General features: G+C 41.5%; 1 long non-coding RNA gene across 2 annotated transcripts in view; it reads right to left on the reverse strand.

The window, feature by feature from the left end:
* Positions 1 to 319: 319 nt before the first annotated feature.
* LOC309964459 overlaps positions 320 to 26973 on the reverse strand; it is a 69804-nt gene continuing 43150 nt past the window's right edge. Inside the window, exons 2-4 of one of the 2 annotated variants that reach the window (XR_014326350.1) lie at positions 16793 to 16878; positions 9159 to 9235; positions 320 to 1424 (exon numbers count right to left, since the gene is read on the reverse strand). This is a non-coding gene — a long non-coding RNA (uncharacterized lncRNA). Of the gene's footprint in view, positions 1425 to 8903; positions 9236 to 16792; positions 16879 to 26973 lie in introns of those variants that run through there. The other variant, XR_014326351.1, reaches the window with a different exon arrangement.

The following is a 26973-nucleotide window of genomic DNA, read 5'->3' on the forward strand; positions in this document are numbered from 1 at the left end:
CTTGACCTAAACCTTTCACGGCAGCTGAGCTGTCCCCCTAAATGCATACTTTGAGATTTACACTTCCTGGCTTCTTCCTTTTGTTACTTCTGAGTGACAATGAAATGCGGCTTTTGTAGAAATTGAAAGGCAGCATGGGGGAAAATGCTTAAAGTTTTTTCTCTATAAAAAAAACTTTAAAATTCTTATCCCACAGGGGAATGCCCTGGTGGTCTAGTGGTTAGGACTCGGCGCTTTCACTGCTGTGGCCCGGGTTCAATCCCTGATCCGGAAACCAAGATCCCACGAGCCACGCAGCCCAAAAAAGAAAAAAAACTTAGCCCACACAATTTAATAGACACTTCAGTTATAACTTTGGTTCATAGTTTCAAATTTTAATCATTTAAAACATGTCATTTGCCTCTTTTAAAATACCAAATTGTGACTATGCTATGTAAGTAATTTAGCCTGAATTTTTGCCACTCAATGGAATTCCATCATCAGTAAATTTTTCGTGCTTTTGTTTTCTACTCGCAAATTTTTAAATGGATACACAATTGTCTGATAACTACACATACTATAGTTCCCTTGCCCATCATTTGTTCCTGAATATATACTTCCTTGTTCTCCACTGTTTTATAAAATCTGAGCACAAAACTTTACCTGTTTTTGGATAAATCCTAAGGGCAGAATGCTGATTGAAGACAATTTTTTTTTTCCAAAATACTGTCACCAGCAATGTTTGAGTGTGTATTTCCCTGCTACTGATCTTTTCCCTTTATGGATATTTTGCTAACTTACATTTTTTAAATTACTAGTAAATTGGAATTTGGGCATATGAATAAATGTATACTTCGACACAACTGCTTCCAACCTTTTCCACAGTTTGAAGTTATTACTGTCTTTTAAATCCTTCCAGTTTCTTTATGCATATGTCAACTGATGAGAATATAGGTACATTATTTTATTACACTCTCCCCCTTTTTTAATATAAAAGATAGCATACTATACTCACTGTTCTGCATCTATCTTTTTTAACTTGGAGATCTTCTCATTCATATATAGATAACTGCTTTATCTTTTTAAATAGCTGTACTGTTTCCCATTGAATGGGTGTGTCCTACATTATTTGATTAGTCCCCTACCGATGGACATTTAGCTGGTTCCAATGGTCTTCTGTTGTTTCTGGTAGATGGCAGCAAGGTCCAGAAGGCTCAAATCACTGCTCTCCTCCATCAGATGCTTCAGCAAATCTTCTGAAACTGTTCAGCATAAGCGGGTGGTTGGAATGAGACTGGCCTGGAGAATTTCTTCACTGGACTTCATCAGCATTGGCAAGTCCTGGAGACCGGCTTGTTGCAGTAGTTGGGGATGGAAGGACTCCCCTGAGCTGTGAAGACTCCATAATGGCTGTGAAAAAGCACTTCCAAGGAAACAATTTTTCTCTGTTAAAGAAAGAACAGAGCTGCTACACCTGGGTAGTTGTCAGAGCAAGAAATCATGAAATCCTTCTCTTTATTATCAAGCTTGCAAGAACGATTAAGAGCTAAGTGTAAGGCCAACTGGCCCGAGGCAGGGGAACGCAATCAGACTCACAGGTTGCATCAGACCGAAACTTTCCGGACCACCCAGTTCCAGAAACTGACCTGGAGACTTTCCAGACCACCCAGTTCCAGGAACTGACCTGGAGACTTTCCACCCTGCCCAGCCTTCCCGCCTTTCGAGGGGTGGGACTAATGGCCCCAAGACTGATGCGACCGGCACCGGATATTGCCACGATACCCGAAAAGACCACCAAATAACGAATACCCTGCGCGCTCCCGGATTCACCACACCCCTTTCCCTTCTTCCCCTATAAATTCTGCCCAAACCCTCGCTGGGGCGCGACTTCTCTGGCCCCTTTCTCTCGGACCAGTCAACCTCGCCCGGGAGCGTTCCCAAATAAAGCTTGTTTAAGCTCTCCTCCGACTAAGGAACTAGAGGTATGCTCTTAAAGAAACAATTATGGACAGATACAACTCATTGTACTCCCACATGTTTAGTAATTTAAAAAGACTTGTTTTTTTCTGCCTTCATCATAAAATAAACGGATTAAATTTGTCAAAACATTTATTGGTAGTATTAAGCAACTATAAGTAAAAGCATCTAGTTCATAGGGGGCACCAGACCATCACAGATAACCTTATTAATGTACTTATGTACTTAAATGTCTATTTTACTATATTTATTATATTTCAGTATTTTTGCTTGTATTTGTGCTAATTACACAAGTGTTCATCTTTATATTTTTAAGTTATTTAAAGTTTTACTTTCAAATCTTTTTGCATTTGTTTATTTTTAAGAAAGTGATACCAAGACTGATTTTGCAACCTCAATTCCCTGGTGGCGCAGTGGTTGAGAGTCCGCCTGCCGATGCAGGGGACACGGGTTCGTGCCCCGGTCCGGGAAGATCCCACATGCTGCGGAGCCGCTGGGCCCGTGAGCCATGGCCGCTGAGCCTGCGCGTCCGGAGCCTGTGCTCCGCAATGGGAGAGGCCACAACAGTGAGAGGCCCGCGTACCGCAAAAAAAAAAAAAAAGTGAAGAAAGAAAATGAAGTGCCGGCCCTCTTGAAACTTCCCTTTTTGCCAGAAGGAAACATAAAACTATTAATCAATCAATTAATTCATTTCAACTACATTATATACTAACACCATAGGCAAAAGAAAAGTGGCTTCTGTCACCAGAAACTGGAGGATGCAGAGATTCTAAGACTTGACGCTGGATGTACAGTTCTAGAACTTTCAGAGTGCTATGGCTAGAAGTGTTAACCTAGAAGCTGGGTTATCCTTGTCTCTGAAGGCCCAGGAAGGAGTGAGGTCTTTTAGAAATAGAGAATAGGAGAACCAAAAACTAAACCTTAGGGACCTTCGTATTTTAATGAAGAGAAGAGAATAAGGAGCCTGAAAAGCACACTGGAATGGTATGCAACACAACAGCAGGACAACCAGGAGACAGTGGTGATGAGAGGACGTTTCAAGGAAGAAATACATTTAAAACATGATATCTTATATTCAGGGAAAATGAGGGCTGGTTTGGCAAAGTTAATTCCACAGAATCTGGACTGGAATATACTGACTAAGGTTAAATAAGAGAAAAGGTTTTGGAGACAGAATGAATAGAAACTTCTTTTGAGAAGTTTATTTGTGAAAAGAAGAAGAGAACTAGGGTAGCGCCTGGAGAATAAAAGTGTGTGTTTATATTACTGGATATAATTTAAAAAAATTTTTACAAACATTTTTTGGAGACAGATTTCAAGAAATGTATGTAGTAGCACAAAGCACATAAAAATCAGTATTTTATTTTTTTAAATAACTGCTTACATAACAGCCTAAAATGTCAAGCATCATTGTTAAATCATTTCTAAATACTGGTAGGCTGGAATGCCTTTTCATATGCTTTGTTTGCTATTTTTAGTTCTTTTATTTGTGTTTCAGTTTACGACATTAACTAGTTTCGTACTGCCCTTGTGAATTGTCTTTATGTATCCTTAAGTCTTAAAAGTACATATAAACCATTTATGCAGATGGTAGCTATATTCCTATGATGCAACTATTTGTCAATTTTATGTTTACAAATAATAGCTCATTTTCTTTATATTTTCTCCTAATGCCAGAATGTTGAACATATAGAACCAATCCTCTCCCATTTTCATTCCTCTATTGATCGTATGGATTATCAATTCCCTTTTATGTTTTAAATCTTTCACATTTATTTTTTATAGTACATTAGGATTTTTTTTTTCATCTATAATATGAGATGAGAATCTAAGTTGATTTCTGTCTAGGTTGCCAGGCATTTATCCTGTTACCATTTACTGAAACTTTTTTTCTTCCATATTAATGTCTAAGATAGCCTTTACTTAATTACTACAGATTATATAACAATTTCTGGGATTTCTTTTTTTTTTTTTTTGCTGCACCAATGTGGCTTGCAGGATCTTAGTTCCCTGACCAGGGATTGAACCCAGGCCACAGGAGTGAAAGCTTGGAGTCCTAACCACTGGACCACCAGGTAACTCTCCTGGGATTTATTTTCTTTATTACTCTGATCACCTAACTCCTTACTGTCACTGTATTTATACTGTTGCTGCTTTATAATACAGTTCATTTTCTGGTAAAGCTATATATGTAAGAATTTTTCCTCTTCTACACTTTGATATTTTTGCTTGGTGATCTTTCTTAATTAACTTTTGAATTGTTCTACAGAAGTCAGCATTGGGTTTATAAAAATCATGAAATTTTGTGGACTCAAAAATAACCATACTTAAGAATCTGCCTGCCAATGCAGGGGACACGGGTTCGATCCCTGGTCCGGGAAGATCCCGCATGCCGTGGACCAACTAAGCCCGTCCGTGCGCCACAACTACTGAGCCTGCGCTCTAGAGCCCGTGTGCCACAACTACTGAAGCCCATGTGCATAGAACCTGTGCTCTGCAATAAGAGAAGCCACCGCAAGAAGCCCGCACACCGCAACGAAAAGTAGCCCCCGCTCGCTGCAACTAGAGAAAGCCCGCACGCAGCAACGAAGACCCAATGCAGCCCAAAATAAACAAATAAATTTATTTTTAAAAAATAATAACCACATTGCAGTGGATATAAAATTCTAAGGAATTTTCTTCATCAGATGGAAAAATGAAACTGGATAGGAGGATTTCTCTTCCACAAAAATCTAAGGTAAAGAACAAAAAATAGATTAAAATCATCAGAAAGTAAAAATGTAGCCACCAAAAAGAGAAGCTCAGGGAAAAAGAAAAAGAATAATTCTGCAAGTAAAGATAATTAGATTTAAAAAACCGCACAGAAATCCAACATATTGCTTAAAGAATCACTCATAACTCACAATGTACTATGTGAGGTTCTGCATGGAACCCTTATTCTGCTCGGAGGCAACTCAACTTCCCTGAGTCTCGGTTTTCTCAAATGGAAAATTGAATGAAAAATATTTGTAGAGCTGATGTAAATACATTTTAAAGCTCTTAGAGGGACTTCCCTGGCGGTCCAGTGGTTAAGACTCTGAGCTTCTACTGTAGCGGGCGCAGGTTGGATCCCAAGATCCCACATGCCGAGGCAGTGCAACCGAAAATAAAAAGCTCTTTAGAATGGCTCCTTCCTCGGGGTTAACCATAAGTGGTAACTCTTCTTCATTTTCTCCATATAAACCTAAATGAGAATATTACGTGTCTTTTTCTATAAACTGGTTTGAAACTGTACCATCTCACTCTTGATAGCTGACTGACAAAGTCAACTGAATTGGTGAGAACCTAGAAGAGTGAAAGATAGGTATGATCATATCAAAGACATGTTTGATTTATATTCAGTCAGCACAATGGCTTAAATCAATATCTGAAATTGAAGGGAATCTCCTAGGCTGGAATGGGAAAATATACTGTATTCTTTTGCTGATTCTGGCGCCTGGCACCTCTCCCTGCTTTCCTGGATCTATTCTTTGGCTTCCATTTCACAGTACTTTCCTTTTCCTTCAGGGCTGAAATTTCCAGGGAGCCCTCCTCCTTCACTCCCTTTCCTTGCACCGCCCTCTCCTACTTGCACAGCTACCTCCGGTTCTGTTGTGATTTCTGGTTTAAGTTTTCCCAGAGGAACACAAATAGAAAGTAAAAGTTGAATGATATTTTCAGATTTTATAGGAACACATATAAGAGAAGTCTTCCTTTTTTATGTTGAATACTTTTGAAACATGAGGGCCCACATAGTTCAAAGGAAGCAGAAAGCAGGGTCTAGTAACTGGGTGGGCTACAAAGCCCTCCCAGGAAAAGCAGCCCCTGCTGGTCAAGTGTAACAGGGCCAGAGACCAAGTCTGGCAGTCTTCTGGCCTGTGCAGATGTGCTCCTTTTAGGGAATTTTCCTCCAGAGCTGATCAGAGGTTCTTTCCTGGCAGGAACTGACCCTAATATTGGAATAAGCCTCTTGCCATAGTCTTTGTTACGAAGAGAACAAGTCTTCAACTTCAGACAGGGCATGGCTCCTTTGATCTAGGAGCAGGTATGGTGAGAGAAAAAGGAGCCAAAAGGAGGTTCCTTCCTCCAACCTGCTGGGCAGACCCAGGGCTTCTGATTAATGATCTGATCCACATACTGACACTGGCAGGTGGGTAAGCCCTGAAAATCTCAGGGTAAAAACCACAACAGTATATCTGAGTACAATCTCATATTTGAGGGTGCACTAAATTTCTCTATTAACAGTAAATTCCCAGTTTCACAAATTCATTTTTTATAACGGATCTTTTAACTTTATCATTAGAAAAATATGTTCATTGTAACTTTGCATAAGGACTGCAACAGCCCCTTCTACCCCTGACACAGTAGTAAAAGGTCGCAGTCCTGCTCCATGCCAGCCTCCAAATCCCTTTTTATCACTGGATGCCACAATACTCAAGTCCATCTTTCCCTCTTCCGTCACCCATGTTTCAAAGACTAACTCCATGGCCAAGGTTGCAAAGCTCCTTGGAAGAAACCCTCAAGCAGATTAGGGAAAAGAAATTCGGTCCCCAGCCTGGATAGCTCTTTCCCTTCACCCTCACCTGTGGCAAAGGAACACCAGATGACCATGAGAGGGACCTGCTCTAATTCTTCTCATAGGCTTGCAGAATTAGTCCCTCAGAGTGGGAAGGATCGCAAATAGGACAAGAATCTATAATCTACTCAGGATGGAGAATACCCTAGGAGACTCTTAGAAGGACAGTATTAAAGAGGGCATGCAGGAATTTGGGTCCTTCCACATTACAGATTAGTTACCTTGCCCAGGACGGGGAATTAGCAGAGATCCCTGTGAGCAAGTCTCCTCAGTTTGTGCTACAGGTTCCATGAAAGAATAACTTTAAAAACCAGATGCAATGTTTGTGTCAGATGCTTCATCCACAGAAAACTGAGAAGGTACAGGAAGATCCACAGCACAAATCCATAGTGATGTCAGCCTCTGTTGACAGCCTAAACCTGCTAGAAATTAGAGCAGTGTTTATGGATCAAGTGGGTAGTGAAACTCAGAAGAACAAGTCAGATACTGGTCAGATCCTAGAGAAGAAACTGAGGCTTATGCATGAATTAAGGAAACAAAAGACAGTCCACCCATGGAGGAACTCAAGGACCAACAGAGTCCAAAGATAGAAATTCCTGTGATGGAATTTCCCTCCTCCCCCAAAGAAAGGTAAGGGCTGAGTGTCACATCCTGCAGCCTTCAAGCAGGTGTGAGGGCCCAAGTACACCGACCATCCATGCCATTTGTTCTACCCAAACTTCACTACATGCTTTCCAAGAGGTACACACCTTTACCTTTGCTGCCTAAAAACTTCCACATGTCTAAGAAACTGGATTCTTCTTGTACTGAAGGTAGACTCATGAACTGTTTTTGCCTTTTCGCTGATTCCCTGCATACTGGTTATATTTAACCTTAAATACACTTGCTACATGCTGGCTGTCTTCTGCCAACCTGCAATGTTTCAAGTACACAATACAAAAAAATGAGGAAAACTGCTACAAAAATTTACTACTGTTCATCATAGAAAGACTAGTCCAGTGAGCTTCCATGCTACCCAATGAAAAGACAAGTGATCTTGGATTAGACCAGTGGAAAGAGTGCTACACTTTATAAGACCATAAATTGAATCATATACACCTTATACATGTATTTCTTTTGTATACTTTTCAAAAGATTCTGTTTTTAATAAGTTAAAATGTGTCCCATTGTAGCCACTTAAGGTAGTGCCAGTGGTGCCTATATTATCCGTCAGCTGAAGACACGAGCAGCCCCACAAACTTGACTGGGACCAAAGGCAAAAAAAAAGGGTGTATTCAGAAACGGTTGTCTAAGTAGACCAGAACAATCAATCAGAAGAGAAACCCCACCTGGTCTTCTGCCCTATATATCTGATCATTATGTTATTGTGCCCTTACTGTCTAATGATATAAACTAACTTTTCATCAGAGAAAGAAATACTTCATTTTTTACTCCAAGAAGTAGCTGATCCAAATGGTCCATCTGGGAAGAGTGGAAAGGCTAAAAAATTTAAAAAAATAGCTTAATTTCTTAGCAGAGCCATATGAGCAGGGTTCATTCATTACTTTTAATGTCTGGGGGGTTAAAATAGAAGATCTCATATATTATGCTATTGTAGGTCAGATACCTGGGAAAGCAGACTCTGAGACAGAGATAAGCATGCAAGGAGTTTACTGGAGAATTCGTGGATCAGTCATTGTGGCAAAGAGAATTTGAGCAGAAGTTGAGCTGCAGTGCAGTCACAGCAGGGCTTTAGCCAATCCCAAGGGAGCTCTGACTCTGGGATGACCCTGTGGAGGTAGAGAGAAGGGGCCAGGCCTTTATATCCCCACATTGACAGGTAATTGGATGCAGCCTGACCCAGGAGGGGGAAATAACTTTGGGCTAAATGAGTCACTTTAGCCAAGAGCAGTTTCCAGAGAAGACCTGCATGCTGTCAGCATGAAGCTCTATCAGCAGCTAAAGGGAGTAAGTTCTCAGGTCTTAAAGGGAGCTGTGAATGGTGCATCAGATGTCTATTATAAATGTCTTTTTTAAAAAGAAGTTTTGGGGTTTTTTTGTTTGTTTGCTTTGTTGTTTTCTCTCTTCCTTTTTCTTCTTTTGTATGGTCATACTCAAACTTTCAGCTGGGTCCATAATTTGCAAAAATGTCTAACAAGAGTGTGATGGACAAAGTATACTCTGAAAACAGTGGCCCTCTGATGTTTATTATAAGCAGTTTATGGATGTGATATTTGTTGTCTCTACCTGAGGGCATTATAGTAGCAGATGGGGTAACTGGATTGGGCACCTTCCCTGTGAATAGGAAAGATGTAGATACTGGGAAACCAAGGATGGAATGTAGGAGGACACATTATCTGTCTTCACAGCCCTTCCCTAAGAACTGCCCTCCAGCCCTGATATCCGGACCTGGAAGCTATGAATGATAAAGCCAGTGTGAGCCAATCAGAAAGCTAATCTTAAGAATCTGACTAAAGAAAGCCAGAACCTGAGACTCTGGAGCGGAGTCACATGAATGAGAATGTTCTAAGGTTGCTGGAGTTTATACAGTTCTTACCTCTTCTCAGGCTTTATTGTTTAACTTCTACTTGAATTCTGTGAGCTATCACAGTATTCCTGGAATAATTACCTTGCAGCTCATATCAGTGCAGATTGTCACATCTTCTTAGAAGTGTGTGTGTACTTTTTGAGGACGTCATGATGTCCCTTTAATAATAAAAAGATACAATTTTAAAATGTTTTATCATAGATTATCCATTTAAAATTTTCTATTACAAATGTATACTGTATAATATGCACAGTATTTTATAACTGTAACACCTAGGTATATTATCAATAAAATAAATACATTGGAGGTGTGTGCTCAACATTTTTTCCAAGCGGGGTGGAAGGTGAAATACCGAGGGCTTCTATCTCCATAATCCTGGGGACTCCACTTAAAAATATGGGTGGACAGTCTCTGGGATTCCACATATTTGTTGAAAGTTGAGTTTTGTTTGGGTCACAGGAACAGCAAGTCACCCCTGCTAGAACCTGGGTTCACAGACAGTCCCTGCCCTGATCACCCTATGTCTCACTTCTAATTCTCCTCTCATCCTATTACATTATCTGCCTGGGTAAGTAGCTAATCTATCACCAGCATGAGTACAGTAAGATCTCAGGTTCCCTTGAGGAGTCTCAGGGTTCAGGTAGCCTCTAAATATTCAGTGCCGAGTCAAGGCCAGTCTAGGACTTCATACAGGTTTAGCGCCAACCACCTGCAAAGGGGTGAGCAGGACCCACTGGAGGGAAGGGACTCTAACTTATACAACCCACCCAGCCTCAGTTATCTCCTGCTGTCTGTGAAATGGAGAAGAAAATAATGGTCCCCAATCTGTCTTGTGCTCACATCTGACTCTGCTCCTTACCAGCTGTGGCCCTTGAGCAAGTCCCCTCCCTTCTTGACCCTCATGTCTCTCCACACCTTTCTGAGCTACAAGAAAGTGGATAAAACTCAAAGAATACTGGGAAACCACCTGCAAAGCGCTATGTGGAAGCGAGTACTATGCTTCGCCTCCTCTAACTGATCTGCATTTGAATGCTTCCCAGGGAGTCTGTATCCCCTGGCCTGGGCCACGAAGCCAGGTCCCTGGATGTCCTTAACTCTGCCCTAGGCTTTGTCTATGGGGGGAGGGGGGGTGACACTTCCAATTAGCCCGATATTGCCCTTCAATAATCTCCTTAGAGGAAACTTTCCCTCCCAAAGATGTTTTATTACATTTAGAGAACATCAGTTAGCTCCTATATCACATCCTCTGGTAAGGATGGTGTCTGTTTCTCGTCAGCAAGGATAATTATTATTCCCCCATATATGCTTGTTTTTTTCCTAAAGGAGGATGGTGCCATCTGTCTCTGTTGTGTTCAGGGGGAAACAGAATATGCTATGAGCTTGGATTTAGGGAAAGGAAGGGGTCCCTTCAGCTTTTATTGAGAGCGGGCTTTGGCTTATAAAATGAGACAAAGGTTAGGGAGAGAAGTTGATGATGGCGTTGCTGACACACCACCATCCTGGTTTCCTTCATTTGTATTTGTGAAGATAGCCCACTTTATAAATTCATTACTTTTTCCATAATACTCTTATTGGAAAAACAAGTAACTACTCAGCAATCATTCAATGCTTATAAAAGTGAGAAATTGTAACAAAGACCACAGCACAGTATCTGGACCCGTCAGTCCTCTCCTTTGCTTTCTCATTACCCTGAGCATTACGTAGTAATGGCATGGAGTGAATCAGGTTATACATGCCTCACGGGGCCGAAGATTCCCCACTGAGCATCTAGGGATAGTAAGAGAAAATAAACTTCACAAATCCCCAAAGTGGAGCTCAAGAGTTTGGAGCAGTGAGCCCCTGAGTTCAGAAGTGTGAGGAAAAAAAACAAATCTATGACCATGAATCTATGGTGGGCCATAGATTCCGTCTGCACCAAAGATCCTACACCCTTCCTGATGAAAGCTGCAGTGCTGGGCGCCCTTACTCCCTTCTCAACCTTAAGGAAAACATACAGCTGATCACACCACAACTCCTCTCCTCTCCCCATGTGACCTGCGCTGGATGGAATGTAGGAGGACATGCCAGTAGGGGACACAGAACCCCTGGCTCTGTGTTTTGGGAAGTGGTGTTGGCAGGGATTGGAGCTCTCAGCAAGGCTGCCGTGGGTGTTGGCTCACCTCCCTGCTCCTGTGAAAAGTGTTCACAGATTACCTGCCTTTCTTTCCTACCTCCATCCCAGAGGGGCGGTAGGAAGCCCTGAGTGGGTGGTACGAGGGCATGGATGTGTGTAGTCACCACAACTCTCTGACTGTGGGGCACTGTGGACCCAGGGTCTGATGGTGCTGCTAAAGCAAGATGAGTCCTCTGCTCTTGCCCCTCCCGACAGGAGGTGGCTAAAGGGAAGGGAGAGCCGTGAAAGGCCTCAGCAGAGCTGGAGGGGAAGGAGAATACACTGTGTCCAGGCTTGGGGAGGAAATCTCCATGTACGTTCAAGTAACACTCCCATCACTCTCTAGCCACTGGAGGGGAACTGGATTCAAAGCTAGGGACCTGAAAATGGACCCGTGAGCTGGGTCACCCCACCTTCTGCCCTCCAGGCAGTCCAGCTCTGAAGGGGGTCAGAAACAAGATAAGTTCCCTCTTAAAAGTGGCTTTTTTAGATATTAGAAAAGTATCCATTGTACAGTGGATGCAGAACTGGGTGGAGGACAGGGATGTTGCTGTGCTTGGATACTGAGATGGACATGCTAAGGCCTAATACTACGGTAGGTGCTACTTAAACATCTGCTATAGCTGTGATATTCATCTGTTTTGAAACAAACGTTGAACTAAAAATAAATAAATTCTCCCTGCTGGCTGGTCACCCTGCACAGGGATTTAACTCCTCACTGAGACTGCATGTTGCCTGACTCAATGACATCAGTGCAAGGCATGTGGGTCAAATGGCCCTCAATGAAGGGAATGTTCACAGTGCGGCCACACAGGGCCTGCGGAAGAATGAGGAGACAATGAGGAAAAGGTCAGGATTGAATGTGTGGAAAGGAGGGAAACTAACAGAGGGGAAAGAATGACCCAGTGGGTGGGAAGGCACAGGAGTGTCTATCACTAATCACTAATCAAGCTACTCTCACTCCCTGCCTCACTCCCCAACTACTTGACTCGAGCGCTACCTGCTGGTGACTTACTAGAACACTGACAAAGTAAGATGGACTTGGTGCCATCCTGGCAAGAGTGTGTGTATGTGTGTCCTTGGGACAAGTAGTGGAGAGGGAGAGCTTGTCTTTGAGCACAAAAACAATGATGCCTTCAGGGATGTTCTGAGGCCTGCCAAACTCCTTTTTGGCCTTCCTTTCAGCCATTCTTTCTGACATTGTGCAGGATCTTGTACTCAATGCAAGCAGGTAGCCTATCAGGGTTGAGGTGTCCTCCGTGGTCGTTAGTTACAGTCATGGGATATCTTCTTCAGGATACACAAAGTGCATGCACCACAGGTGGTTCTGCAATTTATGACAAGGGTGCAGGTTTTCTGGGCTCACTTTGGACCACTACTCAGCCCATTGAAGCCAAGATGGCCAAACATTCTAAAGACTTTCCGTATCCCTCCACATCCAAATGGCTTTGTTTAACGCCATTAAAGGGCAGAGTGGGGCTTCCCTGTGGCGCTTCCCTCGTGGCGCGGTGGTTAAGAATCTGCCTGCCGATGCAGGGAACATGGGTTCGAGTCCTGGTCCAGGAAGATCCCACGTGCTGCAGAGCAACTAATACCGTGTGCCACAACTACTGAGCCTGCGCTCTAGAGCCCGTGAGCCACAACTACTGAGCCCGCATGCCACAACTACAGAAGCGCACATAACTAGAGCCTGTGCTCCGCAACAAGAGAAGCCCGTGCACCGCAACGAAGAGTAGCTCCGGCTCTCCACAACTAGAGAAAGCCTGCGCGCAGCAACAAAGACCCAACACAGCCAAAAATAAATAAAGTAAATAAATTTTAAAAATAAATAAAGGGCAGAGTGTGGAGTGATGGCTGAAAAAGAAGAGCCACAAAGAAGTGGAGTCACGCAAAAGGAGGAGTCCCCATGAAATAGAGAAAGGAGCCACTGAGCCACCTGTTGTGCCATTTGCACCTGGAGGAGAGAGGAGGTTGGGGTCAATGTAGCCACACCAGTTTTTCAGCTGCCTTGGCTCCCATATCCAGGCCCTGAGAATCAACCTTTATCTCCTACAGATAAGTCCACATTTACAGAGCAAGTAAAGCCTGGGGAAAATTCCTATCTGCTTTTTATTATATAATTAATAACACTGCTCACTCATTTAAAAAATGTGATTCTCCTAACTTGAAGTTCAGATAGGATGAGTAACCACACAAGTAGAAAATCCAGGACCAGAGAACTCTATTTCTGTAGAGTTAGAAGGTGACTCTAAAGACGGTGACCTTCCTTATGCTCCCATAGACAAAGACTACTCATCCAGAGAGGCAGTGGCTCAGAAGTGCCAATGACTGGCCATGGGTCATATGACAAGTTACACCTGATTTACAGATCTTCACTTTTCACTAGGAGCTGCTCTGCACTCTGAAGTAATAAAGCAATACAGTCTAGCATTCCACCCTCTGACCTCCACCTTCAGTTTCCAAATTGTCCTCCACTGGCCAATTTGTCAAGGAATTACAGTTCATTGGTCCTGACGGTTTCTCCTTCTCCATCAACAGCCTCTGGTCTTCTCTCTCTCTCTCTCTCTCTCTCTCTCTCTCTCTCTCTCTAGATGTTATGGGCTGAATTGTGTCCTCCGCACAAATTCATATACGAAAGTCCTGACCCCCAGTACCTAGGAATGTAATGGTATTTGGAGGTAAGGTCTTTAAAGAGGTGATTAAGTTAAAATGAGGCCCTTAGGGTGGGATCCTAATCCAGTATGACTGGTGCCTTTTTTAGTTTTTGCCGTGCCGTGGCATGGGGAATCTTAGTTCCCTGACCAGGGATCGAACCCATGTCCCCTGCAGTGGAAGCATGGAGTCTTAACCACTGGATCGCCAGGGAAGTCCCAATGGTGTCCTTATAAAAGGAAGAGATACCAGGATGGGCACACATGGAGAAAGGCACAGCAAGAAGGCAGCCATCTGCAAGGCAAGAAGAGAGGCCTCAGGAGAAACCAAATCTGCCTACACCTTGATCTTGGACTTTTAGCCTCCAGAACTATGAGAAAATAAATTTCTGTTGTTTAAACCACCCAATCTGCAGCATTTTGTTAGGGCAGTTCTAGCAAACTAACAGAGTGGTCTTCATGGTTCATCAGCTAAGCAACATTCTAAACACCCTCACGTCATTCTTGTTTCATCATTCCTGTCCGGCTAAAGTCCAAACTCTCTGCCTCTTCCATGCCTGACCTCTGGTAAGTGGTGGAGACCCACTAGATAAAATTACACAAACGACTATATTGTGCTACCGTAGTTCTATGGTCTACAACTAATGGGCATCTCCAATACTGCATGGAATTCATACTTTCATTCATCCTATATACTTGGTAAGTTCCTTCTATGTGCACTCAGGATACATAAGTGAACAAAGCTCCCTGTTTTTCGGAGCTTATATCACTGGTTCCACTGTCAACTCTCTTATGCTTAACGAAACGATTTCAAACATTCTCCACTTTGACAAACTTCTGTCCCCCAACCTCAGCAGATGTGCTGGATGCCACTTCACAGAGGACATAAAAGCCATTAGAAGAGAACTTTTTGTTACCAAACTCTAAAACATTTGCCACCCTTCCTCCTTCCTTCCTGTTATAGTGAAAAAAGTTTCCCAGGGGATAATCCTTCTTGGACTTTTACAGTTGGGAAAGGTGCCTTTACTTCCCCAGGCATACATTTTAGTCTATGTTGTGACTTTTGGCTTAATTATCTATTTTCTTCCAGAACAGGTATTCGCTGCTTTATCACTAGCCTTAGGGGCTTAGGATTTAGTTGGTACTCAAGAGCCATTTGGGAAATGAATGAGAAATGAGAGAGCTAGCTGGAGAGAGGGCACCCACAGCATGTCCTAGGACAGAGCCACCAGAAAGGACAGGAGTCTGAGGGATGCCCCCCTTAGGCTGTCTATTGGGAGCCACCACAGGTTTCACCTCAGGAAACTTGCTCTGCCCCTGTGGCTTCTGGAAGACAAGAGCTGGAGATTTAGCCTCACATATGAGGTTCTAGCACAGCTTTCTGGACATGTTGGGAACCCTGCAGTGCCCCTGCCAAAGGGACTCTTCTGCCAGCTCCTCTATCAGTGTTCAGCGGGCAGGGCTCAGCTCTGGGGGCCTGTGAGGCTGCTCCAGCCAGGAGAAGCTTGGAACCTCAGATCCCCTGGGCACAGCCTCGGCCTCAGAATGTCTTCCAAGGGCTGCTCGTGGTCTGGGCCTGCTGGAGTCAGGACCTCCCTTCTCTGCTGCAGCTCCATGAAGATAACAGTGGTAGTAACGATTATGATATTTAATACAGAAAACTGCATATTTAATCCCCAAATCTCATCTACTAACTGGAGAATATTCATATATTTTAATAACATAGTCATGAAGAACAGAACAAACAGGTAAGCACTTTATACAAATTTAAGGCCTGGCCTTGTTAGAGTTGCCACATGGACTTGGCAAATAACACTGTCCAGAGCCCCCCAGAGTCCCAGTGCCTTAGAAATATCAAGACTGCCTCAGTGAGACCTCAAAGTGGCCCCTTTCCACTAAAGTTGAGGGGTTGGTATCTCAAACTCTCTACAGGACCAATGTTCTTTTTGGATATGCTTTTATATAATTATATCAAAGACATCACTGTACAGTTTATTTCTATATAATATTTATCATGGAAATCTTTCCAGGGCAGTTCACATAGACTGACCTAATTTTGTATTTGGAGTGTGACATAGTTTAACTGACTACTTGACAATTTTTTCAGGTGTTTTTAAACTTAAGGATCAGAGAAGTAGCACCTCCCAAATGGGAACTCCTGGACAAAGGGTTGTCTGCAGAAATGCGAAGGAGCAGAGCCCAGGCTACGTTGCTAAGTCTGTCCCTAGCACAGAGGAGAAATCACACAGCACACCTGAAGCTCTCTCTAGAGCACCTGAATCTTAGCAAGTTGTTTGGCAGATCATAGCTACTCTGTGAAATGTATAAATAAATGATATAAATAATCGCGACTCTCATTTCACTTAGTTTCAGACTACCTCTGGTGACAGTGTTTAAGGCATAGGTAAAACAATGTTATAAAGACAAAGATAACTTGTAAAAAAAACAATAAAGTGAGGGATGGGGAAAGGGATGTTCCCTGATTTTCAGACATAATTTTCACCCAAGGAAAATCACAACACTTCATTTCAAAAACTCTTTCCAGTGTAGGGATTAGATTTAGGCAAGCTAGAAACTTGCCTCAGATACAAATAGAGAAGGGGTGCCAAGTGACTTAGTAATAAGGAGAAGTAATATATTATTGCAATGTTTTAAAAAATTAGAATTAATGATAAAAAACCCTTGATGAACATACAAAAATTATAAATGAAGACAAAATCTGGCACCACAATTACAAAAGCTTAAGAGCTGTACAAGTGGGGGAGGGAGGAGGGCTTCTAGCACAAAGTTAAAGTTTGACAAATTCCATGCATTCTATACATTTCTGACCAAAGAAACCTAAATGTACTTACTTGCTAAATATCTGGACACCTTTCAGACAACACTGCTAAAACAGGGTGTGATGTGTTTACCTGTGATACTGAAGCTTTTATAGTGAAAAGTTTTGGTCACTTTTCAGTCTCAATACATACAGAAGCACTTGATGAAAATTTTGACTCTGTCAAAAGAGAAAGAGGTAGCCCCATAAAAATGTGCCAACATGGTGGTTATCATTGCTGTCAATCAAAGAAGAAATATCAAAATATTGGCCTGCCACAGAATCTTATTTTCAAACTGTGGGACAGGAAGAATATCCCCTATAATTTGGAAATGCATTAGGGATGAGATGGAGAAAAGAATTAATATAAATCAGAAATTTATATGCTGTTTCTCAATAACTGTTTCAGTAAGCTAAAGTTAAATTAAGATGGTAATTCTCTCAATTGAAAATAAGATAAGAAGTAATTCTGACAAAATTATTGTTGAATTTTCTTTCAAAAACCGTACATTTTAACAAATTGTGGTTTTGGTATAAGTAAAATGTTTACAGCTACAATAATCTGAGTTTTAATACACCCACTTTTCAATACTTTTAAACTACTATAACGTTGTATAAGAAATGAACCATTGGCGGAGATCACCTTCCTCCCCACAGATACACCAGAAATACATCTACGCATGGAACAACTCCTACGGAGCACCTACTTACTGAATGCTGGCATAAGACCTCAGACCTCCCAAAAGGCAAGGAACCCCCCACGTACCTGGTTAGGGCAAAAGAAAAAAATAAACAGAGACAAAAGGATAGGGACGGGTCCTGCACCAGCGCGAGGGAGCTGTGAAGGAGGAAAAGTGTCCACACACTAGGAAGCCCCTTCGCGGGCGGAGACTGCGGGTGGCGGAGTGGGGGAACTTCGGAGCCGCGGAGGAGAGCACAGCAACAGGGGTGCGGAGGGCAAAGCGGGGAGATTCCAGCGCAGAGGATCGGGGCCGACCGGCACTCACCAGCCGAGAGGCTTGTCTGCTTGCCCGCCGGGGCGGGCGGGGCTGGGAGCTGAGGCTCCAGCTTCGGTCGGAGCACCGGGAGAGGACTGGGTTGGCGGCGTGAACACAGCCTGCAGGGCGTTAGTGCACCGCGGCTAGCCGGTAGGGAGTCCGGGGAAAAGTCTGGACCTGCCGAAGAGGCAAGAAACTTTTTCTTCCCTCTTTGTTTCCTGGTGTGCGAGGAGAGGGGATTAAGAACGCTGCTTAAGGGAGCTCCAGAGACGGGCGCGAGCTGCGGCTAAAAGTGCGGACCCCAGAGACAGACATGAGACGCTAAGGCCGCTGCTGCCGCCACCAAGAAGCCTGTGTGCGAACACAGGTCACTATCCACACCCCCCTTCCAGGGAGCCTGTGCAGCCCGCCACTGCCAGGGTCCCGGGATCCAGGGACAACTCCCCCGGGAGAACGCACGGCGCACCTCAGGCTGGCAATCTCGCCCCGCACTCCGTGACCCTCCCTACCCCCGCCTGAGTGAGCCAGAGCCTCCGAATCAGCGGCTCCTTTAACCCCATCCTGTCTGAGCAAAGAACAGACGCCCTCAGGCGACCTACACGCAGAGGCGGGGCCAAATCCAAAGCTGAGCCCCTGGGAGCTGTGAGAACAAAGAAGAGAAAGGGAAATCCCTCCCAGCCAACTCAGAAGCAGCGGATTAAAGCTCCACAATCAACTTGATGTACACTGCATCTGTGGAATACATGAATAGACAACGAATCATCCCAAATTAAGGAGCTGTGTGGATGAAAGGCTCTTGGTGCTGCAGCCAGGAGTTAGTGCTGTGCCTCTGAGGTGGGAGAGCCAACTTCAGGACACTGGTCCACAAGAGGCCTCCCAGCTGCACATAATATCAAACGGCGAAACTCTCCCAGAGATCTCTATCTCAACGCCAGCACCCAGCTTCACTCAACGACCAGCAAGCTACAGTGCTGGACATCCTATGCCAAACAACTAGCAAGACAGGAACACAACCCCACCCATTAGCAGAGAGGCTGCCCAAAATCATAATAAGTCTACAGACACCCCAAAACACACCACCAGACGTGGACCTGCCCACCAGAAAGACAAGATCCAGCCTCATCCACCAGAACACAGGCACTAGTACCCTCCACCAGGAAGCCTACACAACCCACTGAACCAACCTTAGCCACTGGAGACAGACACCAAAAACAACAAGAACTATGAACCTTCAGCCTGCAAAAAGGAGACCCCAAACACATTTTGCTTATCTAGCAAAATGAAAAGACAGAAAAACACACAGTAGATGAAGGAGCAAGATAAAAACCCACCAGACCTAACAAATAAAGAGGAAATAGGCAGTCTACCTGAAAAAGAATTCAGAATAATGATAGTAAAGATGATCCAAAATCTTGGAAATAGAATAGACAAAATGCAAGAAACAGTTAACAAGGACCTAGAAGAACTAAAGATGAAACAAACAATGATGAACAACACAATAAATGAAATGAAAAATACTCTAGATGGGATCAATAGCAGAATAACTGAGGCAGAAGAACGGATAAGTGACCTGGAAGATAAAATAGTGGAAATAACTACTGCAGAGCAGAATAAAGAAAAAAGAATGAAAAGAACTGAGGACAGTCTCAGAGACCTCTGGGACAACATTAAACGCACCAACATTAGAATTATAGGGGTTCCAGAAGAAGAAGAGAAAAAGAAAGGGGCTGAGAAAATATTTGAAGAGATTATAGTTGAAAATTTCCCTAATATGGGAAAGGAAATAGTTAATCAAGTCCAGGAAGCACAGAGTCCCATACAGGATAAATCCAAGGAGAAATACACCAAGACACATATTAATCAAACTGTCAAAAATTAAATACAAAGAAAGCATATTAAAAGCAGCAAGGGAAAAACAACAAATAACACACAAGGGAATCCCCATAAGGTTAACAGCTGATCTTTCAGCAGAAACTCTGCAAGCCAGAAGGCAGTGGCAGGACATATTGAAAGTGTTGAAGGAGAAAAACCTGCAACCAAGATTACTCTACCCAGCAAGGATCTCATTCAGATTTGATGGAGAAATTAAAACCTTTACAGACAAGCAAAAGCTGAGAGACTTCAGCACCACCAAACCAGCTCTACAACAACTGCTAAAGGAACTTCTCTAGGCAAGAAACACAAAAGAAGGAAAGGACCTACAATAACGAACCCAAAACAATTAAGAAAATGGGAATAGGAACATACATATCGATAATTACCTTAAATGTAAATGGACTAAATGCTCCCACCAAAAGACACAGATTGGCTGAATGGATACAAAAACAAGACCCATATATTTGCTGTCTACAAGAGACCCACTTCAGACCTAGAGACACATACAGACTGAAAGTAAGGGGATGGAAAAAGGTATTTCATGCAAATGGAAACCAAAAGAAAGCTGGAGTAGCAATTCTCATATCAGACAAAATAGACTTTAAAACAAAGACTATTAGAAGAGACAAAGAAGGACACTACATAATGATCAAGGGATCGATCCAAGAGGAAGATATAACAATTGTAAATATTTATGCACCCAACATAGGTGCACCTCAATACATAAGGCAAATACTGACAACCATAAATGGGGAAATCGACAGTAACACATTCATAGTAGGGGACTTTAACACCCCACTTTCACCAATGGACAGATCATCCAAAATGAAAATAAATAGGGAAACACAAGCTTTAAATGATACATTAAACAAGATGGAGTTAATTGATATTTATAGGACATTCCATCCAAAAACAACAGAATACACATTTTTCTCAAGTGCTCATGGAACATTCTCCAGGATAGATCATATCTTGGGTCACAAATCAAGCCTTGGTAAATTTAAGAAAATTGAAATTGTATCAAGTATCTTTTCTGACCACAACGCTAGGAGACTAGATATCAATTACAGGAAAAGATCTGTAAAAAATACAAACACATGGAGGCTAAACAATACACTACTTAATAACGAAGTGATCACTGAAGAAATCAAAGAGGAAATCAAAAAATACCTAGAAACAAATGACAATGGAGACACAACGCCCCAAAACCTGTGGGATGCAGCAAAAGCAGTTCTAAGGGGGAAGTTTATAGCAATACAAGCCCACCTTAAGAAGCAGGAAACATCTCGAATAAACAACGTAACCTTGCACCTCAAGCAATTAGAGAAAGAAGAACAAAAAAACCCCAAAGCTAGCAGAAGGAAAGAAATCATAAAAATCAGATCAGAAATAAATGAAAAAGAAATGAAGGAAACAATAGCAAAGATCAATAAAACTAAAAGCTGGTTCTTTGAGGAGATAAACAAAATAGATAAACCACTAGCCAGACTGATCAAGAATAAAAGGGAGAAGACTCAAATCAATAGAATTAGAAATGAAAAAGGAGAGGTAACAACTGACACTGCAGAAATAAAAGAGATCATGAGAGATTACTACAAGCAACTCTATGCCAATAAAGTGGACAATCTGGAAGAAATGGACAAATTCTTAGAAATGCACAACCTGCCAAGACTGAATCAGGAAGAAATAGAAAATATGAACAGACCAATCACAAGCACTGAAATTGAAACTGTGATTAAAAATCTTCCAACAAAGAAAAGCCCAGGACCAGATGGCTTCACAGGCGAATTCTATCAAACATTTAGAGAAGAGCTAACACCTATCCTTCTCAAACTCTTCCAAAATATAGCAGAGGGAGGAACACTCCCAAACTCCTTCTACGAGGCCACAATCACCTTGATACCAAAACCAGACAAGGATGTCACAAAGAAACAAAACTACAGGCCAATATCACTGATGAACATAGATGCAAAAATCCTCAACAAAATACTAGCAAACAGAATCCAACAGCACATTAAAAGGATCATACACCATGATCAAGTGGGGTTTATTCCAGGAATGCAAGGATTCTTCAATATACGCAAATCTATCAATGTGATAAACCATATTAACAAACTGAAGGAGAAAAACCATATGATCATCTCAATAGATGCAGAGAAAGCTTTTGACAAAATTCAACACCCATTTAGGATAAAAACCCTGCAGAAAGTAGGCATAGAGGGAACTTTCCTCAACATAATAAAGGCCATATATGACAAGCCCACAGCAAACATCATCCTCAATGGTGAAAAACTGAAAGCATTTCCACTAAGATCAGGAACAAGACAAGGTTGCCCACTCTCACCACTCTTATTCAACACAGTTTTGGAAGTTTTAGCCACAGCAATCAGAGAAGAAAAGGAAATAAAAGGAATCCAAATCGGAAAAGAAGAAGTAACGCTGTCACTCTTTGCAGATGACATGATCCTATACATAGAGAACCCTAAAGATGCTACCAGAAAACTACTAGAGCTAATCAATGAATTTGGTAAAGTGGCAGGATACAAAATTAATGCACAGAAATCTCTGGCATTCCTATATACTAATGATGAAAAATCTGAAAGTGAAATCAAGAAAACACTCCCATTTACCATTGCAACAAAAAGAATAAAATATCTAGGAATAAACCTACCTAAGGAGACAAAAGATCTGTATGCAGAAAATTATAAGACACTGATGAAAGAAATTAAAGATGATACAAATAGATGGAGAGATATACCATGTTCTTGGATTGGAAGAATCAACATTGTGAAAATGACTCTACTACCCAAAGCAATCTATAGATTCAATGCAATCCCTATCAAAGTACCACTGGCATTTTTCACAGAACTAGAACAAAAAATTTCACAATTTGTATGGAAACACAAAAGACCCCGAAGAGCCAAAGCAATCTTGAGAACGAAAGAAGGAACTGGAGGAATCAGGCTCCCTGACTTCAGACTATACTACAAAGCTACAGTTATCAAGACGGTATGGTACTGGCACAAAAACAGAAAGATAGATCAATGGAACAGGATAGAAAGCCCAGAGATAAACCCACGCACATATGGTCACCTTATCTTTGACAAAGGAGGCAGAAATGTACAGTGGAGAAAGGACAGCCTATTCAATAAGTGGTGTTGGGAAAACTGGACAGCTACATATAAAAGTATGAGATTAGATCACTCCCTAACACCATACACAAAAATAAGTTCAAAATGGATTAAAGACCTAAATGTAAGGCCAGAAACTATCAAACTCTTAGAGGAAAACATAGGCAGAACACTCTATGACATAAATCACAGCAAGGTCCTTTTTGACCCACCTCCTAGAGAAATGGAAATAAAAACAAAAGTAAACAAATGGGACCTAATGAAACTTAAAAGCTTTTGCGCAGCAAAGGAAACCATAAAGAAGACCAAAAGACAACCCTCAGAATGGGAGAAAATATTTGCAAATGAAGCAACTGACAAAGGATTAATCTCCAAAATTTATAAGCAGCTCATGCAGCTTAATAACAGAAAAACAAACAACCCAATCCAAAAATGGGCAGAAGACCTAAATAGACATTTCTCCAAAGAAGATATACAGACTTCCAACAAACACATGAAAGAATGCTCAACATCACTAATCATTAGAGAAATGCAAATCAAAACTACAATGAGATATCATCTCACACCAGTCAGAATGGCCATCATCAAAAAATCTAGAAACAATAAATGCTGGAGAAGGTGTGGAGAAAAGGGAACCCTCTTACACTGTTGGTGGGAATGTAAATTGATACAGCCACTGTGGAGAACAGTATGGAGGTTCCTTAAAAAGCTACAAATAGAACTACCATATGACCCAGCAATCCCACTACTGGGCATATACCCTGAGAAAACCATAATTCAAAAAGAGTCATGTACCAAAATGTTCATTGCAGCTCTATTTACAATAGCCCAGAGATGGAAACAACCTAAGTGTCCATCATCGGATGAATGGATAAAGAAGATGTGGCACATATATACAATGGAATATTACTCAGCAATAAAAAGAGACGAAATTGAGCTATTTGTAATGAGGTGGATAGACCTAGAGTCTGTCATACAGAGTGAAGTAAGTCAGAAAGAGAGAGACAAATACCGTATGCTAACACATATATATGGAATTTAAAAAAAAAATGTCATGAAAAACGTAGGGGTGAAACAGGAATAAAGACACAGACTTACTAGAGAATGGACTTGAGGCTATGGGGAGGGGGAAGGGTAAACGGTGACAAAGCGATAAAGAGGCATGGACATATATACACTACCAAACGTAAGGTAGATAGCTAGTGGGAAGCAGCCACATAGCACAGGGAGATCAGCTCGGTGCTTTGTGACTGCCTGGAGGGGTGGGATAGGGAGGGTGGGAGGGAGGGAGACGCGAGCGGGAAGAGATATGGGAATATATGTATATATATAACTGATTCATTTTGTTGTGAAGCTGAAACTAACATACCATTGTAAAGCCCAATAAAGATGTTAAAAAAAAAAAAAAGAAATATGTGATCCTTTTAAAAAAAAAAATGTAAATGGACTAAATGCTCCCACCAAAAGACACAGATTGGCTGAATGGATACAAAAACAAGACGCATATATTTGCTGTCTACAAGAGACCCACTTCAGATCTAGAGACATACAGACTGAAAGTAAGGGGATGGAAAAAGGTATTTCATGCAAATGGAAACCAAAAGAAAGCTGGAGTAGCAATTCTCATATCAGACAAAATAGACTTTAAAATAAAGATTATTAGAAGAGACAAAGAAGGACACTACATAATGATCAAGGGATCGATCCAAGAAGAAGATATAACAATTGTAAATATTAATGCACCCAACATAGGAGCACCTCAATACATAAGGCAAATACTAACAGCCATAAATGGGGAAATCGACAGTAACACATTCATAGTAGGGGACTTTAACACCCCACTTTCACTAATGGACAGATCATCCAAAATGAAAATAAATAAGGAAACACAAGCTTTAAATGATACATTAAACAAGATGGACTTCATGGATATTTATAGGACATTCCATCCAAAAACAACAGAATACACATTTTTCTCAAGTGCTCATGGAACATTCTCCAGGATAGATCATATCTTGGGTCACAAATCAAGCCTTGGTAAATTTAAGAAAATTGAAATTGTATCAAGTATCTTTTCCGACCACAACGCTAGGAGACTAGATATCAATTACAGGAAAAGATCTGTAAAAAATACAAACACATGGAGGCTAAACAATACACTACTTAATAACGAAGTGATCACTGAAGAAATCAAAGAGGAAATCAAAAAATACCTAGAAACAAATGACAATGGAGACACAACGACTCAAAATCTATGGGATGCAGCAAAAACAGTTCTAAGAGGGAAGTTTATAGCAATACAATCCTACCTTAAGAAGCAGGAAACATCTCGAATAAACAACCTAACTTTGCACCTAAAGCAATTAGAGAAAGAAGAACAAAAAAACCCCAAAGTTAGCAGAAGGAAAGAAATCATAAAAACCAGATCAGAAATAAATGAAAAAGAAATGAAGGAAACAATAGCAAAGATCAATAAAACTAAAAGCTGGTTCTTTGAAAGGATAAACAAAATTGATAAACCATTAGCCAGACTGATCAAGAAAAAAAGGGAGAAGACTCAAATCAATAGAATTAGAAATGAAAAAGAAGAAGTAACAACTGACACTGCAGAAATACAAAAGATCATGAGAGATTACTACAAGCAACTCTATGCCAATAAAATGGACAACCTGGAAGAAATGGACAAATTCTTAGAAAGGCACAACCTGCCAAGACTGAATCAGAAAGAAATAGAAAATATGAACAGACCAATCACAAGCACTGAAACTGAAACTGTGATTAAAAATCTTCCAACAAGCAAAAGCCCAGGACCAGATGGCTTCACAGGCGAATTCTATCAAACATTTAGAGAAGAGCTATCACCTATCCTTCTCAAACTCTTCCAAAATATAGCAGAGGGAGGAACACTCCCCAACTCATTCTACGAGGCCACCATCACCCTGATACCAAAACCAGACAAGGATGTCACAAAGAAACAAAACTACAGGCCAATATCACTGATGAACATAGATGCAAAAATCCTCAACAAAATACTAGCAAACAGAATCCAACAGCACATTAAACGGATCATACACCATGATCAAGTGGGGTTTATTCCAGGAGTGCAAGGATTCTTCAATATATGCAAATCAATCAACGTGATACACCATATTAACAAATTGAAGGAGAAAAACCTTATGATCATCTCAATAGATGCAGAGAAAGTTTTTGACAAAATTCAACACCCATTTAGGATAAAAACCCTGCAGAAAGTAGGCATAGAGGGAACTTTCCTCAACATAATAAAGGCCATATATGACAAACCCACAGCCAACATTGTCCTCAATGGTGAAAAACTGAAAGCATTTCCACTAAGATCAGGAAAAAGACAAGGTTGCCCACTCTCACCACTCTTATTCAACACAGTTTTGGAAGTTTTAACCACAGCAATCAGAGAAGAAAAGGAAATAAAAGGAATCCAAATCGGAAAAGAAGAAGTAAAGCTGTCACTCTTTGCAGATGACATGATACTATACATAGAGAATCCTAAAGATGCTACCAGAAAACTACTAGAGCTAATCAATGAATTTGGTAAAGTAGCAGGATACAAAATTAATGCACAGAAATCTCTGGCATTCCTACACACTAAGGATGAAAAATCTGAAAGTGAAATCAAGAAAACACTCCCATTTACCACTGCAACAAAAAGAATAAAATATCTAGGAATAAACCTACCTAAGGAGACAAAAGACCTGTATGCAGAAAATTATAAGACACTGATGAAAGAAATTAAAGATGATACAAATAGATGGAGAGATATACCATGTTCTTGGATTGGAAGAATCAACATTGTGAAAATGACTCTACTACCCAAAGCAATCTATAGATTCAATGCAATCCCTATCAAAGTACCACTGGCATTTTTCACAGAACTAGAACAAAAAATTTCACAATTTGTATGGAAACACAAAAGACCCCGAAGAGCCAAAGCAATCTTGAGAACGAAAAACGGAGCTGTAGGAATCAGGCTGCCTGACTTCAGACTATACTACAAAGCTACAGTAATCAAGACAGTATGGTACTGGCAGAAAAACAGAAATATGGATCAATGGAACAGGATAGAAAGCCCAGAGATAAACCCACGCACCTATGGTCACCTTATTTTTGATAAAGGAGGCAGGAATGTACAGTGGAGAAAGGACAGCCTCTTCAATAAGTGGTGCTGGGAAAACTGGACAGCTACATGTAAAAGTATGAGATTAGATCACTCCCTAACACCATATACGAAAATA

The sequence above is a fragment of the Leucopleurus acutus genome (genome assembly GCF_964270905.1).
Source record: "Leucopleurus acutus genome assembly, chromosome: 7".
NCBI lineage: Eukaryota > Metazoa > Chordata > Mammalia > Artiodactyla > Delphinidae > Leucopleurus > Leucopleurus acutus.